The following is a 16,233-nucleotide window of genomic DNA, read 5'->3' as shown; positions in this document are numbered from 1 at the left end:
CTTTCAGACGAATCCAATCGGAGTTATATTAAAAATATCCTGGCACTTCCAAGCTCTATCATGGCAATAGATGGGTGTTTCTCTTCATCAGTCCAAAACAAGTCCAATAAAGTACATTTATCCATAATAAAAAGCCTCACACGTCTCTGGGGGGTTAATAAAGGCCTCCTGTAGCGAATCAATGTGTTTTTGTAAGAAAAATATCCTTGTTTTAAATGTTATAATCGCTTTAATCTAGCTTGCACCAACTTTTGTACATGGAAGGAGTTCTGGGCGGATGACGTACTATGTCGGCGTTGCGCCGCTCAGAAGTGATGACTGTGAACACACCGTGGAGAAACCAAAACAAAACAATGGTCACAAATTAGATATACAAAATGAGGATTTGTAAAGAAAAATGTCAGAGGATTTCGATATAAACCAAGAGGAGACTGGTTTTCCTTTGCTAAAGTAAGGAAACTTTACTTTCTTTGCTCCTGTAAACAAACACTGGTTTTCACGAGACTCATGTACATGTGCGACGTCGACGTCCTTCGTCATCTGTCCGGAGCGGATTTCGTATACATTTGGTGCAAGGTAGATTAAAGTGAGTATTACGTTTAAAACATGGATATATACACTACCGTTCAAAAGTTTGGGGGTCAGTAAGACTTGTAATAGTCTTTAAAGAAGTCTCTTATGCTCATCAAGGCTGCATTTATTTGATTAAAAATATAGAAAAAAAAACAGTAATATTGCAAAATGTTTTTACAATATAAAATAATGTTTTTTTATTTTAACATACTTTAAAATAGAATTTATTCCTGTGATGAAAAGCTGAATTTTTATCAGCTGTTACTCCAGTCTTAAGTGTCACATGATCCTTCAGAAATCATTCTAATATGCGGATTTATTATTAGAATGATCAATGTTGGATAATATCAACAGTTGTGCTGCCAAATATTTTTTGGAACCTGTGATTTTTTTTTTTTTTTTTTTTTTTTTTCAGGATTCTTTCATGAATAACAAGTTTAAAAAGTACAGTGTTTATTCAAAATATAAATATTTTATAACAATGCAAATTATTTATTATTAACTTTTAATAAACTTTTAATTATTAACTTAATACATCCTTGGTGAATAAAAGTATTCATTTCTTAAAAAAAAAAAAAGAAACAATACAAATGTACTGACCCCAAACTTTTGAACGGTAGTGTATTTTTTTTTTTTTTATAAAATGCATCGACTCACTACAGGAAGCCTTTATTCACCCCTGGAGCCACATGAGGCACTTTTAATTATGGATGGATGCCCTTTATTGGATTTGTTTTGGACTGATGAAGAGAAACACCCGCCTATTGCCATGACAAAGCTTGAAAAAGCCAGGAATCCTGAATCAATTAATGTTTTTGAACTATCGACTGAGTACTAAGAATGATTCAGTGTATATTCACACTCTTTGAACATCACTCAACCAATCAAAATTTGAGGACTAACTATTGTATGACAGTGATATTTAAAAAATAATAATGAATAAATGAATACAAAAAAAATGCAAATCTGCACATCTACCATGGCACAACTGAATCTCCACCAAATGACACATTTCTACTATTGCACTGTATTATATCTTCATACCGTCCAATCCTAATTTACATACTAAGCTAATTCAGTTCAGTGATATCATTAACCTCTAATATAGATAGCAGTGCTGCAGGTACAATATTATTACCATTAACAGCCAGCTAAAAGAGGCTTTGCAAAGCTGAGCTTTGCGTCAAGCATTGATTTGTCCCAAGGTGCTGCTGAGAAGTGCATAGAGCTCCTTAGTCACTTGAACTCCGGTTTTCAGTGATCACACTTCTGTGGATCTGTAGATGTTTGCAATGTTGTACCATAGTGCCGGCCGCTTTCAAGTGTTTAGTGTTATGGTGGGGAATTGAGCCACGGCTCAGCCTGTACAAACCCCTCATTCTTGTAAGCTTGTATTTATGCTGTAAATAAAAGCACAGGTATTGGTTTCTTTTGCCGCCTCGGTGCCTGAAGGAGAAAGCGGCATCTTTTTTTCTCCTCTCTGTGTCTCTCTTCAGTGGACTCTGCTTTATAAAGGCAGCGTTATTGACCTCCCATCCTTTGAGAGCCACGCGTTACAGCGCAGGTGAGGAGGATGAGGATACTGCCCCTTTAATTCATCAAAAGCAGAGATGTGTGGAAGGGGGTGTCGAGGAAAAAAAAAAACAGCCCTAGCCAGTGTCTACAAGCTGCATTCCAAAGGGAGATGTTTTCAATTCACTCATTATAAAAAGGTCATTCAGGGTCAAGTTCAATGCCATGGAAAAGAAGTGCTCGCTGTGCGGAGCACCACCCACACAGTGTGCCCCCGCTGGAGAGAGAATTACTGGAACTACGTAACTTAATTTTTTTGGCAAAATATAAGAAAATTAGCCCTGCGTGCTATTTACATTCGGAAAAAAAGGTGAAATGGAGGGGGAGAGAAAAAGGTGGGCATTAGCGATTTGGCGGTGGAGGAGAGGAAGGTGATGGAAACCATAACAAAGTAAACATGCTCTCCAGAAGAGCCGCTCTGTAATGATGTTATTAGTATGCATGTGGCCAAGCCCAAATGTAGCCTATATAACAGTCCATGCCCACTTTCACCCACCACGTTTTTTTTTTTATTCCCCCCCTTCTCCCTCCAATAATGGCTTTAGACTCTATTCAGAGCGAGGGACACTCGCAGAGCATGGGCAGCAAAAGGACGGGATTGGGAGATAATGCACATCAGCAAATAGAACATGACCGCCGTGTCCAGCGTCAACGCTGCCCATTGTCTGCTCTGAGAACGGATGATAGCGACTGGGGAGGACAACAAAGCTGGGCCACAATGGACCGAGCGTATTAAGACTGCGCCCGGACCACTGGCTAGCTGTGCGGAATGAGCGAAAGGGAAAAGAGATGTGGAAAGGAATACGTAATAAATAAAATTAGGTTCTGGCCACTTTCGCATCAGCTGTCTGTCGTGAATACCTTCGGTTTGGGATGCGCAGTCTATTGAGGTGCATCTGAAAGAATGGTGGAATGGCGAGGGCAGGGGCTTACGGTTCATTTGCATATGCATGTTATTCTGCATGAAAGGGGGCAGGGCGCAGAGGGGGGGACTGATGCGAGGAGAGAGAAAGAGGCCATCTTCGGTCCAGCAATATTGTCGGCACAAGGACAGCAAACATGTTTGGCTTTTGTATTCACGTTTTCATGAGTATCACTGAAGAGAATGTTTTTAAAGGTGCACTTTATGGCTATAAGACTTAACAAAAAAATGTTTATTGAGCAAGAGCATTAAATATGGTCAGCTTACAGTAATAATGTATGTTTTGGAAGGTGAGGTTGGATTTGGCAGGAAATTTCAGGTTTGCATTGTCATAGTCTCAGCCTCAGATGTCATGCCCACGGAACGTTGGCTAAACGTCTGATGTGTAAGGCACACTTAGTTGGAAACACTTCAGGAGTTTCAACGTCATCATCGGATTGGTTAGATTATACCGGATTTCTGGGAGACGTGTGTGTTGCTTTTTTTAATGTTCCACCTGGAAACTGAAATGCAGTGGCGTCAAACCCCCTCACGAAAGAAAGCTGTCGTGTTTACAACTGTGACAATGAGCGCTTATCAGGATCAACTAAACGCTGGATTTTCAAAAGTATGTAGACAATTCAAAGTTAGATGCGGCCCAAAACGAAAAGTGATTGGTTGCTGTACCTGTCAGTCATATGGCCTCTTGGGCGGGCCTTGGCCTTTCAAAGTGGCCAAAGTTCCCAGACCTTCTGCCATCAGTCATCATGCGAGACTAACATTGTCATGTCTGTAAACTGTTTAAAAAAAGTCTGTCTGTTATCATGGCGGACATGCTACCTAGATGCTTAGTCAGCACTTTTTTAGCTATATTCCTTTCTTCTTAGGGTCTTGGTGTAGAATGACAGATTAAATTAAAGAAATAGTTCATCCAAAAATGGAAATTTGCTAAATTTGCTCTTAGGCCATCCGCAATGTAGCTTTTCATTTGTTTCTTCATCGGAACAGATTTAGAAAATTTAACATTAGATCACTTTTTCACCAGTGGATTCTCTGCAGTAAGTGGGTGCCGTCCGAATGAGAGTTCAAACATCTGATAAAAACATCACATAATCTACATGACTGCTTTACATAAATTAAATCAATTGCCATTTTGTTATTTTAATCATTTTCTCTAAATCTTTTTCAGTGAATAAACAAACTCATCTACATCTTTGATGGCCTGAGAGTGAGTAAATTGTCAGCAATTGTTCATTTTTTGGGTAAAATATTCTTTAAGAAAAGGAAAAGAAATAGAATAAAGTTCTTGAATGTACATTTAAATGTACAGTCCCTCATTTAAATGTATTTGTATGAACACATTTAGGATTTAAGATCTCTTTAAATGTTACCCTACATTAGATAAAACTAAAAAAAAAAAAATCACACTTTATACCAGTTCAGTTCCACCAGGACATAAGATGTGTAAACGCAGTGAAAAGTGAGAGCGTGTTAGACTGAATGAACGAGAGGGTGAGAGATCTATGAACCACTATGCCTGGGAATAATCTTCTTCCAAGTTTGATTAATTATTGTAATCTCAGCAAAACTTCTTTTAGAAAGTCAAAGGCTGACATTTTCATGGCATTCATTTGTAATGCTGTACTCAAAACACACAGGTCACCAGGTAATTAGCACTTCTAATTGCAAAAACTCCACAGCACATGTATGTATGCAAAAATACCATCTGGAAGAAGTCCGCTGAGAAGTTGACTCAATATTTTCTCTTCTTTCTATATGTCATATATTCATATCATTTAATCTTTGACTCTTACCTGATGTCTTTCATTGTTATCTAAAGCACACGTTGATGAAGATTTAGGTGTCTAAATGACAAAGCATGTGGGCAGAACAAGGAATGATTAGAATATGATTATCAGTCCTGGTTTAGAGTGCTAAAAAAATCTAGTCCATGACTTAAATGTTGACAGTCAAATTCTGTAACTAAAAGGACTCCCTTAAATTGCTCTTAAAACATTTTACAAAAAAAAAAATCAGCTTCAAATTAATGCTGTTCTTCTGAACTTAATTAATGCTGTTCTTCTGAACTTTTTGATCATCAGAGAATCTTTAAAGAAGTGTTATTATGGTTTCAACAAAAATTGTAATTTCAACACTGATGTTAACAAGAAATGTTTCTTGAGCTCCAAATTAGTATGCATATTATAATGATCTTATAAACATAAATATTAAATTACAAAATAGTTGATCAAAATTGAAATATCTCACAATATTTCTGCATTGACCAGTGTTGCCAGGTCTGTGATTTTCCCGCAAAATTGGGCTTCTTTAACACTGTTGCCGTGGGTTGTTTTCATGTCCGTGGGTTGAAGTGACCCCAATAATGTAAGATTTAGCCCCAGGAATGCTAATTGGAGCAAGGGAACCCTGCTAAAAAACATGTATTTTACCCCTTAGGAACCGATTTTTAACGGGGACCCCTCTCAAAACATGATTGGACTATCGGGTTTTGTTGAGAAAACCTGGCAACCCTGGCATTGACCATATAGTAGTTTTGACTGAAAATAAATACAGCCTTAATGTGCATAAGAAACTTCTTAAAACTTTTGACTTCTAAAAAGTATTGTAAAACATTATAGTGTTATGAATCATATGTCTTTGATACAGATTTAATACAGTATTTGATGACAATTTGAAAGTCAAACCTGAGTATTCATGAGTGCAAACTTTCATGTATGGCAATGTAAAGTTTATCACTTCCAATAAAATTGCAGCCAGGTCTGTGAGGATGTTGAATCAGCAAATGTTCCTCTTCATCATTTTGATGAATCATCACTGGTGCTGAGAGATGTTCGGGTGTGTGATGGTCTCAGTGGGGTAACGATTGCACCACGCGTCCTGATTCAGCTACACGCAGGGATGTTGTGCGCCATTGTTATTCATCTCATTTCATACTTAATGGTCAGATTTTCCATTAGGCATGCAATCATCCTGTTTATGGAATATTGTGACTTTTGCAGAGTTTCTGGAGGGAAATGAGTGGTTTTGATTTATTCGCTCATTTCTCCGGACGCGGTTCTCTCCAAGTCGGCGTGGCGGGGAGAGCATCTTCTGCTCTCAGCCGTACCCTGGATAAAAAGCCATGAATCTCAAGCTGAGTTGGCCAAAGTCAACTGGTTAAATCTGTTATATAGTCTTGGCAGTGAGATGATTGAGGAGAACCATAAATTCAGCAGTAGCCTTTACTGTCAGCAGCCTCTCGGGAGGTGCGGTCATGTGGATCATCCCCTCAGTGGAAGAGCCTCGGCGTGTCCACGACGTTGACCTCTCCTGACCCCGCCGCCGCCGCAAACTCCATCTGTCTCCTGTCCAGATTTCTAACACCTCTTTCTGGCCTGAACACCTGGAACTTACCAGCCTTAAGACTTCTTCTTCTTCTCTCCAGAAAAGAATTCCTCTCAGAAATCAGCCTTTTGGAATCCGGCCCCTCAGAGGGAAGTCTTCCGCAGTTAAGACCTCCACAGCTCAGTCTGTTTGAACTAAGCCTTTGAGGACTTAGCCTTTCTGTGGGCTAGTGAAGGCCAGAGCTGAAAGGAGGAGAAAGAAAAGGAAAGAAACGTGAAATAGAGGCAGAAAGAGGGCACGGCTCTGTGATTCAGCGTTCAAGTCTTTGCAGCGACATTCTGTGTGCCGCTGCTCAAGGCAGCCACCAGCTCTGGTTCACCAAATGTCACATTCCCAACTCACTCTCACTCCGTTTTTGTATACAGCATTTGACTTTAAATCAAACATAAATGCTTATGGACAAAAGACATTTCTTGTGATGAAAAGCTAGTAGGTTAAACTTCTAGGGTTATTTGGTGTTGTTAATGTTGTTGATTCTTAGTATTTTTATTTTTATTTTTTTTGTTAGTCAATAGAGCACATTTGATTAGGTGTTCCTTGACCTCCTACAGCTTAATATGTTCATTCATACCAGATACGCAAATTAACCAGGGTTAAGGGCAAAAGAAAATGTGTTTTTGTGCCCTCTTTAGTTAATTTATCTGTTTTTGTTTTTATAACCTGTTTTCTAACAGTGGTTTTATTTAGAAATATTCCATTCAATGCACATCTAGTTTAGTAGAATATCCATAGTCTGGCAGTCTTTAGTAGCAAAGTTACAGACTGACCTCTTGACTGAATTTAAAGAATGCAAATTTCAAGGCTGCAGATTTGTAGTGTTGCAAGAAAGGGGAGTAGATGGTATATTATTGTGTTATTTATGATTTTTCACTTAAATTTATTTAGATTTATTAAAAACACACACCCTAGATTGGTGGCTCTCAACCAGGGGGCCGGAGCCCACTAGGGGGCTTCAGCAAACTTTCACGGGGCCCATAAGATGATTTAAAATGGTTTAAAATAAGACAAAGCAAGCACTGAATAAGCTAAAACACCTGAAAGTCAATTACTAGACATACTTTCTAGACTATAATTCCTTGGCCATTTTTATACATTATATGATAAACATTTCATTCTAGTTATGCCAAGCTAAAAAATAATTTACCAGATATAAATCAGTAAAATAAACTTACAGTAATTCTTATCTAATTAATCACAGCTTGAAAAGCCAAGAATACCTTTTTTTTTTAAAGTCTCTGTATATGTGACCTTGAAACACAAAACCAGTCATAAGGGTCCATTTTTATACATTTCATAAGGGTGAAACTAAGTTAACTGAATAAATAAGCTTTCCATTGATGTATGGTTTGTCGAGATACAAGTATTTGAAAATCTGGAATCTGAGGGTGCAAAAAAAAAAAAATCAAAATATTGAGAAAAATTGCCTTTAAAATTGTCCAAATGAAGGTTATAGCAATGCATATTACTAATCAAATGTTAAGTTTTGATATATTTCCAGAAATATAGGAAATTTACAAAATACTTCATGGAACATGATCTTAACTTAATATCCTAATGATTTTTAGTATATAAGGGGAAAAAATAATTTTGACACAAAATTGTTACTACAAAATATACCCATGCTACTTAAAACTGGTTTTGTGGTCCAGAGTCACATATATTTAAAAAGTGCTACCAATTTATAGAGTCTGATATCCACTGACAGAATGAATTGGCTTTTCTTTTTTTTTTTCAAAATCCTAACAAGTTTAAAAACTCTCATGTCCTACTGCATGTATAATAATAAAAAGTAGAAATTTTTCTTAATATGCTTACAGTAATACCAGCAGTGGTTCTCTGTACTTTTGCTTTCTGCTTGAGTGTGATGACATGCCAGTGAGTGTATTGTGTCTTGGTCGTGGTTTGTAATTTCGAGGCTAGCGTATTGTCCTGAAGCTCTGCTGACTGCATTGAATTTGTTCTTCTGAAGGTGGTATGTCATTTTTCTGTGTCGGTATTGCAATGGTGTACTTTTGTAGAGTGTGAAGCCTCTGGTTTAGAGCGGATTCTATTGTTTATTATTATGTGGTGTTAGACTGTGTGGTTTAGTACAAGTGAATAGCTGTACACTCCATAGGTAGCATTTTGAGGCATCACATGCACATTTCAGATATGAGTGCTGTTCAAAAAGACTGGCAAAGTTATTGTGTTACATCAAATAATATCTTGATTTCGCCATCAGTTTTCTAAAATGCACTTTGACAAGACTTAAACATATGCTTTTTATAATTTCAACGTGTCCGAGCACAATAGTGCACTTAGCAGTGGAAGTCTTACATTACAGACAGTCCCATCTGTAATAATGTTACAGTCTGTTTGTCTAGATCACAGGTGTTTGTCCACATTTTGTCTTCATAAATGTCCATATGACAAAGCTGGGGTGCTTGGAACACACAGGGCAGTGGACACAGACATTTGGACGGCTCCCAACATGTTTGGCATCAAATGAGCATACTAGTCAGCCATTATCACAGCAAAGTCCTTCTCTCACAGACAACAGTGTATCCACTATAATATATGAAGGAGACCCCAGGAGTCTTTAGGCTTAGCCGAAAGTTTATTAACCCTCAGAAACCATCAGTTTTTTCCTCACCACCCTTTCTCTGTTTCTCTGTTTTCTGTTTAGTACAGAAGCTCTCATGGTGAAGACCTGAGGGGCGCAACGGCTACCATGCGCATCTGCATCCTGTATGTGGCTGAGGGGGGTGAGTTAACACACAGAGACAGTCAGACCCTTTAAGTGCAGCGACGGCCAGTGTCATGGGACAGTATTTACATGCCAACACTGACGATATTTGGGGCCTGCGTGACACTTTTGGACACTTGTGTGAGCCTAGCTGCATACACTGCTGTTCAAAAGTTTGGGATCAGTAAGATTTTAAATGTTTTTTATAGAAGCTTCTTATGCTCATCAAGGCTGCATTTATTTGATCAAAAATACAGTTAAAATAATATTGTGCAATATTATTACAAAGTAAAATAATATTTTTCTAATTAATAATAATTTTTTCTAATTCATATCTAATTTATTCCTGTGATCAAAGTTGAATTTTCAGGATCTTTACTCCATGTCACATGATCCTTCAGAAATCGTTCTAATATTCTGATTTATAATCAGTGTTGTGCTGCTTAATATTTTTGTGGAACCTGTGATATTTTTTTTCAGGATTCTTTGATGAATAAAAAGTTAAAAAGAACAGCATTTATTTAAAATATCAATCTTTTTGGACAATATACACTACCGTTCAAAAGTATGGGATCAGTTAAATTTTATTCTTTCTTTTTAATACTTTTATTCAGCAAGGATGTGTTAAATTGATAAAAAGTGATATCAAAGTTAGAAAAGATTTCTATTTTGAATTAATGCTGTTCTTTTTAACTTTTTATTCATCAAGGAATCCAAAAAAATATTTGGCAGCATGACTGTTTCCAGCATTAATAATTCTAATAATAAATCAGCATATTAGAATGATTTCTGAAGGATCATGTGACTGACAGACACTTAAAGGATTAGTTCACTTCCAGAACAAAATTTTACAGATAATGTACTCACCCCCATGTCATCCAAGATGTTTATGTCTTTCTTTCTTGAGTCGTAAAGAAATTATATTTTTTTGAGGAAAACATTTCAGGATTTGTCTCCATGTAGTGGACTTTTATGGTGCCCCCAAATTTGAACTTCCAAAATGCAGTTTAAATGCAGCTTCAAAGGGCTCTGAACAATCCCAGCCAAGAAAAAACTGTCTTATCTAGCAAAACGATCGGTTATTTTATTATTTTTTTTTTTTTTAAAGTTACAATTTAAATACTTTCTAACCTCAAACGCTTGTGTCGTCTAGTTCTGTGTGACAGTTAGGGTACGTCTAAAAACTAAACAGTGATGTAGGGCGATTTTGAAGTTGGAGGAGAAAACGAGACGGGAATTTTTAGACGTACCCTGTCATGACCGGAAAAAAGAGTTCACACAGAGCTAGACAAGACGAGCGTTTTAGGTTCAAAAGAATATAAACTGTATTTGTTTTTTTGTTTGTTTGTTTTTTTTTTAGAAAATAACTGATTGTTTCACTAGATACGACCCTTATTCCTCATCTGGGATCATTTAGAGCCTTTGAAGCTGCATTTAAACTGCATTTTGGAAGTTCAAATTTGGGGGCACCATAGAAGTCCATTACATGGAGAGAAATCCTGAAATGTTTTCCTCAAAAAACATAATTTCTTTACGACTGAAGAAAGAAAGACATGAACATCTTGGGTGACAAGAGGGTGAGTACATTATCTGTAAATTTTTGTTCTGGAAGTGAACTAATCCTTTAAGACTGGAGTAATGGCTGATGAAAATTCAGCTTTGCATCACAGGAATAAATTATATTTTGAAGTATATTAACATAGAAACTTATTTTACATTATTTAAGATATTATTTTATATTGTAATAACATGTTTTAATCAAATAAATGCTGCCATGAGACTTCTTTAAAAAACATCACAAGTCTACTGATCCCAAACTTTTGAATGGCAGTGCATTTAGAAAAAGAGATCAGATTTTTGTCATTTTCTTTTCACGCTGTTCACTTTCAGGTCCTGGATCCTCCTTAGCCAGCAGAAATTCATCTAGAATTTGTTAAATTGTGCTTTAATTAAGCATCAGACCCCATCACTTTGTTATAACTCGGCAAACCCCCTCCTCTTTCCATTCACAGCACAATGAGCCCTGGCAAAATGGAATTTGTCCTTTGTTATGATTAGATTCATCCGTTTGATCGCAGTTGAAACGGTACGAGAATCAAAGCTTGGCACTGTCTTCCTTTTTTCTCTCTTACACCTCATTCTGCTCATCTCGCAGGCTTAAACATTGTAACCATGGCAATGCGAGTTTGGGATGAAAAGAACCCATAATTTTGCAGCGGGATTAATTCTGAAACATAAGATGTGCCGCGTGAAATCCTTGTCAAAACCCCGCAAATTCTCCGCTGGCCGGCGTATCCGTTGCGCTCGGCTCTGTGTAGCGTGTGATTTGACAATGTGGTAGTTTTTTGACTTATTTCTCCTTGTGCGGCTATTGACATGTTGACACAAAGTGGTTTTGCAGACAGACAGTGCCCATATTTCAATCAACATTAACCGAGACATTGGACAGAGGTAGAGTGGTAAAAGCAGAAGTGACATGTACAGACACATCACCAGACAACTATAATTTCTGCCTGATGCCAGCTGGGAGCTCCAAGAGCAGAATAAACATTTAGCGTAGCGGGAGAAAACGGAGACGGTAGTCGCCGACTGAAAAACTGCCCTGCTGCGTAAGCTTTTATTTTTGGATTTTCCATGATTATATGGAAACTACTTTCATTTGTATTATTGGAGGCTATCATAACATGGCTTTTCCACAAAAAAGATCATGTGCTACAGAAACGATTTCTGAGGGAAAGCAGGGTCTTGCAGCTGTTGCAAAACTAGGCAGCAAAGCTAAATATATTTACTCAGATAAATAAATAATAATAAAGTAGTTTTGAATTTGTATGGTGGTAAACAGTAAGCTCTCTCTTTCTTTGTTACGTTCCACTGAGTTCATAAGTTCACGGCTGTTCAATAATTTACACTTGAAGTGATTTTAGTATAATATTTATTTACAGCTTATGACTCAATAAGTGCATTTTGCCTATTAATACAATTATTATTGCTTAGCTTAAAGTGATCTTGACAGTTGACCAGGGCGTTCCAATAAAACAGAGACAAATAAACTCCAACAAATCATGAATATCGCACATTATGCTTTTTCTCATTGCCTTTCTGAGTAATGATCTGAATGTTGTGCATACTGTTGATTCTATAAGTAGTTTGATCATGATAGCAACATCATAGAAGCAGGTATAGGAATAATAATAATAATAGCAATAAACCCTACAGCTGAAATTACGAAGGCACATATTCCACCCCACTCACATTTGAATTATCACCGTGTATTATAATGCAGGCCTTGCAGACAGACCTCTCCACCTCTGTGTCGGGATCCAGATGTATGTGACGTTAAGGTGAGAGCATCTGTATTCAGCAGGGAGCTTTAGGCTCCAGACAGTCATCAGGGAAGTTTGGGAGCTCATATCCCCCTGGATGAAAACTGTGTGTGATGCAGCTTTACTGCAGATTCAACTCTAAATCTACCAAACAAAGACAGGGATTAACTGTTGAGACAGAGCAGGCTTGGCTACTGAGGTACATCTTCCATTCGTACACTCAGAGTTTCTTAAAAAATAAAGTGCGTGAAGGAAATGAGGAGCAATTGATAAAGACCAGCATCGGTCCAAGTGGAGTTTCAGCGCCGAGGTTATTTTTGCCGTGCGTAGGACGCTGAACTCAGCAGAAAATGTGTTGAAGCACACTATGAACCTATTTATCAACACTATCCTTTGAAATATAGCAATGTTTTTCTTCAGTTTTGCTCTACTTCAATTCTTAAAATAAAAAAAATGGAATAAACTGCTCATGCATTGTTTGAAATGATCTGTCAGGAATGATACAGTGATGACACACAATATTATAAAGCAGATAATTCAGATGATTTAAACACTTGTAACTAGACTTTTAGTTCTGTGCAGTTTTATTATTTAATTTAATATAAAATAGGGCTGTCGAAAAACAATTTTTTTGAGTCAACTTTAAATAATTTGTAACCTGGCTGCCTTAAAATTTTAAGTTCAGTCAACTCAATAAAAGTTTACTCAACTTGAAATGTTAAATTATACTAAGTGACAACTTAGATATTTGAGTTGAATCAACCTAAAATTTTAAGGCAGCTGGGTTACTTACCCATCTGTTAAGTTTACCAAACACAAATATCTAAGTTGTTACTTAGTACAGCTTAACATTTCAAGTTGACTAAACTTATTTTAGTTGACTGAACTTAAAATTTTAAGGCAGCAGGGTAACAAATTATTTTAAGCTGACTCAACAAACTGTTTTTTTTTTATTTGTTACAGTGTATATGTACTTATCATTTTATATAATTGATATTATATAAAAAAATACAAATATTTTGTACATAACATATTTCTCTTAAATATATACATTATTTTGTCTGTATTTATATATACATAATAATTACACACAGTATACATGCGTATATTAGGCAAACTCAAACTTTTATTTTGTATGTGATTAATCACAATTAATAATTTGACAGCCCAAAAATATAATAATAATAATAATAATATGTTAAAGATTATAGTGGCATTAAGTCTAAAATAGTTTAAAGTAGTTTAAAATAGTAAGTTTAAAAAGTCACACCATGAGAGGTGGAAAAAATGTGAGAAATAAAGTGAGATTAAACTAGTCTAAAATAGTATTATTAGACTAATTATTAAGTATTAGTCTAATTAATGTGAGGAATAAATTGAGATTGAAATATTTTATAGGCATCCATATAGCAAGTAAATCTAATTTTCAAAAATATAAAACAAGCCACCACAAAAAGTGGACTGGTTCTGATAAAGGAGAAGTTTGAATGTGACCATGATGACCATTTAAATCAACAAAGATAATATATAATTAAATCAATATAAAGACATCACTGAATTTTCTTTGTAAAAAAAATGCAAAGTCACATTTAGGATATAGTTAATTGTCAAATGTAATATAATATAAAATATTTTATTTTATTTTATTTTTTATTTTATTTTATTTTATTTTATTTTATTTTATTTATGGTTTTATTTTATTATTTTTTATTTTATTTTATTTTATTTTATTTTAACAGGCATTCATTTAGTAGGTAAATGTTTTATAATAATGCATAATTTAAGGCATGTATTAGCTGAAATACTAAATCCCTTTATTTTGTGTGTAAAGGACTCTGTCTGTTACTTTCATAAAAGCCTATGGCTTGCTGTTGTAGTTGCACTGTTGTTCAATTTGCGTACTAATTTAGTGTGTTGTCCAGCAATGACAGAACAAATCAAAAGCATTGTTTTTACTTTGAATTGCTCTGAGGATATAGTGTAAGAGAGAGGCAGGTTGGTGTCCAGGATGTCTAGGTGGGCATTTGCACAGCAAGATCACAGCGTGACAAGTTGGTGTGGAGTACTGAAATCCCGTCCCTGCCCAATCGCACTGATTAAAGATTACGTTGTCATAATGCTGCGACTGGAGACAAGGCAGATAGTTTTTCTTTATTAAACTTTCATAAAGGTTTATACTGGCAATGCATTATAAATGAGACAGAAGGTCAGAACAAGAACATAAACCCACTACTTTTCTCACTACCTCAGACCTAGACGCAAAAACACACGCACCCAGGAAACAAAATCAGTGTGTGCAGTGCAGGTGTTTACAGTGCTGGAAAACTTGACATTGCTTTGCAAACCTTGCTTCTGGTATATTTTTATGTCATTTTAAAATGCTTATTTTTCCCCCCCCTAAGGGACTTAGAAGTTCACTAGCCAGTGGATGTATTGGTTTGACATTGATTTGAAGCTTTTCTTCTGAATGGAAATAACCGCATATAAAGCAGGTCTCAGGTCAGCTAATGAGAAAAATGTATTCATATATTTTCCCTTCAGTAATAGACCTTTTCTCCTCTGCTTTGAAGCTGGGGATCCTTTTTTCATCAAGTGTTTTCAATCAGGAATGTCCTCAGTTGTTCTTTCTGGTTTGTGATTGGTTAGCAATGAATTTTCTCTTTGAATAGGATATTTGCCTCTGGACTTGACCAGTTATTTAATTACTAAATTTGTAACAGGTTCAGTCATTTTTCATTCATAAAAACATTTTGCAAAAAGAAATTAATTTGTAGTTTTAAAAAATACATTTGAAGTCATGTACGCTTGCCAAAGATGATTTAGGAATGAGTAGTCTAGCATCATATATTAGGCATATCAGTAGCCTAAGTTGTTTATGTGGGCAGCCTTCTTAAAGGGAACCCTGGGTATTAAAGGAAAAGTCCACTTCCAAAACAAAGATTCACATATAATGTACTCACCCCCTTGTCATCCAAGATGTTCATGTCTTTCTTTCTTCAGTCGTAAAGAAATTATGTTTTTTGGGGGAAACATTTCTGCATTTTTCTCCATATAATGGACTGGTATGGTGCCCCGATTTTGAACTTCCATAAAGCAGTTTAAATGCAGCTTCAAACGATCCCAGCTGAGGAAGAAGGGTCTTATCTAGCAAAACGATCTGTGGTTTTCATTAAAAAAATACAATATAAATACTTTTTAATCTAAAACGCTCGTCTTGCCTTTCTCTCCATGAACTCTGTGTATTCTGGTTCAAGACAGTTAGTGTATGTCGAAAAACTCCAATCGTATTTTCTCCCTAAACTTCAAAAATCACTTCAAAATCATCCTACATCGCTGCAGAAGTTCCGACCCAGTCTTTGCAAGTGAACATGCAAAGAAGATCAAACACAATTAACAAAAAAGGTAAAACCGCATTATAGGCTGATTTTAAAGTTGAGGGAGAACATGAGATGGGAGTTTTTCAACATACCCTAACTGTCACGAACCGGAACAAAAACAGTCCAAGCAGAGTAAGACAAGACGAACGTTTGGCATTAAAAAGTATATAAATTGTATTTTTTAAAATGAAAATAACCGATCGTTTTGCTAGATAAGACCCTTCTTCCTCGGCTGGGATCGTTTACAACCGCATTTGGGATCGTTTGAAGCCGCATTTAAACTGCCTTTTGGAAGTTCAAAATTGGGGCACCATAGCAGTCCATTATATGAAGAAAAAATGCTGAAATGTTTTCCTC

The 16,233-nt window shown here is 36.2% G+C and overlaps 1 long non-coding RNA gene across 2 annotated transcripts in view; it reads left to right on the top strand.

Moving 5' to 3' along the window:
- The window catches only part of LOC127175151 (uncharacterized), a 273,811-nt gene that overhangs the window by 176,852 nt on the left and 80,726 nt on the right, over positions 1 to 16,233 (top strand). For both annotated transcript variants that reach the window (XR_007828950.1, XR_007828952.1), the window contains exon 5: positions 9,117 to 9,195. This is a non-coding gene — a long non-coding RNA (uncharacterized LOC127175151). The remainder of the gene's footprint in view (positions 1 to 9,116; positions 9,196 to 16,233) is intronic.

Source organism: Labeo rohita, chromosome 13 (genome assembly GCF_022985175.1).
Source record: "Labeo rohita strain BAU-BD-2019 chromosome 13, IGBB_LRoh.1.0, whole genome shotgun sequence".
NCBI lineage: Eukaryota > Metazoa > Chordata > Actinopteri > Cypriniformes > Cyprinidae > Labeo > Labeo rohita.
The sequence above is the reverse complement of the archived record's forward strand: the minus strand, read 5'-3'. Positions and strand labels throughout refer to the sequence as shown.